Raw genomic sequence first — 4,142 nt, 5'->3', positions numbered from 1 at the left:
ATTTCGTTTTGTTAGCCTCAGAACAATTGCTAACCCTGAATACCGATTCCAACTTTTCGAACCATCTGGTGAGACCGACGGGTCCCTCAGTGCCACTGAAGTAGTGTGGCTTGCAGTTTTGAAATTCCTTGTAAGTACACCCATCTCGAACGACAGGTGGATTGACAGGCGGTGGTGGTGGAGCTTGGGGTTGTCTTTCAGCTAGTGCAGCAGCGACTCGCTCGTTAATCATTTCCTCAATTTGTGCCGCGGTGGGGGTAGATCTCCCGTTGGCCATGATGTTCTATACAAACATTTTGACTCAAGTCAAAATCCATTATGCAAATAATAATAGTACATTATATAACAATCAACATGAAAACAGCACAACACGTGTTGATTAAGTAACGCAAGCAGATATAAGTACCACAAAACCATGAGATGATAACGTAAATAGAACACTTGCGCAAGAAGTAAGCAACACAAATTCCATTCATTAATGATAATAAGTTCATACATTACAATAAGTTCGTACATTACATAAGTGAAATATGAAATTACAAAAGAGATTACAATACAGAATCTAGTACAAAGTCCTACGGCGATGGTGGGTACAAGATGTCCAAAACATGAGCCAACTGCTCCTCGAGCTCAGTAACTCGAGTCTGGAGAATCTCAATCTCCCGCCTCATTTCCTCATTAGAGGAAGATGGTGGGGCAGGTGGTGCTGGCAGTGCAGGTGGAGCCGGTGGTGCTGAAGTGGATGGTCCGGCTCTGGGTGGAGACGGTAATATCTGTGGGTCGGCGGGGTACGGCACCAGCCGTTTACGAGCAGTGATCCTACGACGCCGACCATAAGCGTCAGTGACAGTACGACCAGGAATTATGCCAGCGAAGCGATACCGCTTCTTCGGCGGGGTAGAAGGTGCCTGAATCGGTCGGTCAGCGGGATCCTCCTCATCACTGGAGTCGTCAGATGAGGTGTCGTCTGAAGAAGCATCGGTGGAAGAACCGTCGTCTGAATCATGCGGTGGTGGCGCGGGTGGCTCAACATATCCGAAAGCGGCCAACATCTGTCGGTGTCGGCCTGGCGTAATCACGGCTAAGCGGCCGTCGGCAGTGCGTCGGCAAGGTGTGCGCCAGTGATTACGGAAGGGACCTTCCCCGAACTCCGCGGGGATCTCCATGCCACCAATGCGAGCCAGTTGCCTCAGGGGTCTGGAAGAAGACGCCGGGATAGGCACACTAGAGCTAGCTCCAGAACTAGAGGCGCCGGGGTCGCCAGTGGGTGTCGGGGCCGGAATGTCGGCAGCAGCAGCAGCAGCAACAGGTGCAGCAGTGGGAGGAACAACGGGGCCTGAGCCGCTCGGGATGTCAGTAGGTGGAACGTCCGACATCTGAACAAGGAAAAATAAATTTTCCATGTCAGTATGTCATAAAGCAAGCAAATAATAGGCCAACAGTTTAAATCATGTATAACAATAAGCAGCATGGCAATATCAGTAATCGTACGAAACTAGCATGCAATCGAAAGCAAGTAATAGCATGCAGTAGTGAAATCATGTAGTAGCATACGGCATATAGCAGTAACAGTAAGCAGCAGCATGCAGTAAGTTCAGCGGAAACAAGTAAACTAACAAGTTGTAGATTAGCCCTATTAGTGAATCCTACTCGGGTCGGTCTTAGACTCACTAATGCATCCTAATTCCCTACAACCAATGCTCTGATACCAAATGTGACGCCCCGTACTAATTCATCATGTACGGACCATCAACAACAGGATCATTACAAGGTTAAGTACTATATGCGTTTTCAAAACAGAGTTTACATTCATAAATAAAAGTGACGTCATAACATACGTCAATTGTTTTACAAATCAAAGTATGCTTCACTGAGTAGAAGCATTAAATAAGTGTACATGACCATAATGGTTGTTACATAACATAAGTTCATAAGTAAAAAGTTTGAATGCAACATAAGTAGTCATGCGATAACAACTCTAGGCAGCGGGTTCTACAGCACGACTAGTAAGGTAGCGGAAGCGACTTCAAGCACCTGAGAAAATACATGCTTAAAAAGGTCAACACAAAGGTTGGTGAACTATAGTTTAAGTATAACAGTAATGTAAGTAGGCCACGAGATTTCAGTGCTACAACGAGCGTTTCAAAAGTATGTAAAAGTATATGCTTAACCGTGGGCACCCGGTAACTAACTTAACGTTTAATGTACCCCCTTAAAGTGCACTTGGCAAGTGCGTATAACCTCGAAGTATTAAACACTCGTTAAATGCTAGCGCTACTAGCCCGAGTGGGGATGTCAAACCCTATGGATCCATATCTAAGATTCGCGTTCACGGTTCAAAAACCAATGATTAAACGTTACCGAGCTAAAGGGAATGTTTATGCCGTTGTATAACCCACACATATATAAGTTTAAGTACTCGTGCCTAGTATGTAAAACATAAAATCCGCATGTATTCTCAGTTCCCAAAATAAGTTAAAGTAAAAAGGGAATGCTATAACTCACAATGATTAGTAGTAATGGTAAGGTAGTAGTCGGAAAGTGGTGTGCGAGTAACGGTCCAAACGTCCTCAACCTAAGTCAAATAGCACTAAGTCAATAAGTCGTCTCAAAAGGTTTACAAGCACGTAATTAAGGTCATAAGGGTCATCATCAATCATCATTAAACAAAAGGTAACAAGTAAGACTCGTTTATGAAAGTCGTTTAAAACAAAGGCTGACTTCGGTCAGTCACCACGGCCTCTACCCTTACTGAATTAAGGTGAGACCAGTGGTCATGGCTCCGTCTATGAGTCCCTTAAGTGTGGTAAAATTTACAGAAGCAAACTCGTCTTGGTTTGACCGTGGCGACGGTCTAAGTGCGAGTAGGTCAGAAATTTCTGCACAACGTTAAAGGACATGGTAACGATCGGAGGGCCATAAATCCTAAACCGTAACTCGGATTAAGACGAGTCCTATATGAAAAGTTATCTACTCGAAAAGTTCTATCTAAAAATCAAGGTTAGAACAGCCCAGGTCTACTGGTCTGTTCCAGAAGCATCAGGTCAGTAGGTTTTGGACAGAACAGTGGGTTTTGGAGAGTTCCGGTTGTCTCGGTGCTTGATGTTCATCACGGTTCTCATTCTTGATGCGTATAGCTTCAAGTGTACAACTCGTTGATGTGTTAACATCATTTTGACCAAGGTTTGTCCATCATAACTCAAGTGCAAGTGTTGTAAGTGTTTGATGAACCAAGGTTACATGTAAGTTTATGAACAAGTTCATGAACACTAAGAAAGATCACAACCAAGTGTTGGATCCATGATACTTGCACCAAAGTGTAAGCTCTTGTTGGTTTCATGTCCTTGTTCAAATGTGTAGTAAGCAACTAACAATAAGAAATAAATAAAAATGAATGATAAGCCTAAACCAACCATGAAGGTGGTATTCTAGTAACATACAACAAACAAGAACACAAGTAACAATTATAAAGATTATAAACTTTAAATCTTTGAAACAAATAAAGTAGAAAACTAAATAAACAAGAAAATGATTCATAGTTGCTCATACTTTTAAAGATTCAACCAAGTTGATCTTTAAGTGAAGTAACTTCAAAGTTACTTCAAGAACTACAAGTAATGAGTTTATACAACTATGAAGTTTAATCTTTTGAAACAAAATATGTAGATCATAACTAGATAGATTATGTTCTTGAATGTTCTTGAATTCTACAAGATATTATGGAGAATCAAGACTAGAAAGTTTGATTCTTGAAAGCATGTAAGTAGCTACAACAAGTAAGTAAACTATAAGTAATGAATCTTTAACAAGAACAAGTAACTACATCAAATGATGATGATGATTATGGGTCTCATGGCCACGGTTTTTAGGGAGAAAGAAGAAGAAGAAATGTCTTCAAATTACTTACAAAGAACAAAGAACTTGAGAGAAAAAGAGAGAAGAAAATTGCAAGTAAAGTGTGTGTGTGTTTTTGGAAGAGTAAACAAGAGTGTATGAAGTGAAGAATGAAGGCAAATGGCACCCCTAATGGGGCCTTAAACCGTTGGCCAGCAGAAAACAAGGGGGGAGGAAGAAGTTTGGTGGATATTAACATGTAAAGAGGCTTAAAGTTGGTTAAAAGGATAGGTTGCATGGGGATAGTG

The sequence above is a fragment of the Rutidosis leptorrhynchoides genome, chromosome 8 (genome assembly GCF_046630445.1).
Source record: "Rutidosis leptorrhynchoides isolate AG116_Rl617_1_P2 chromosome 8, CSIRO_AGI_Rlap_v1, whole genome shotgun sequence".
Classification (NCBI taxonomy): Eukaryota; Viridiplantae; Streptophyta; class Magnoliopsida; order Asterales; family Asteraceae; genus Rutidosis; species Rutidosis leptorrhynchoides.
This window is presented reverse-complemented; position numbering follows the sequence as displayed.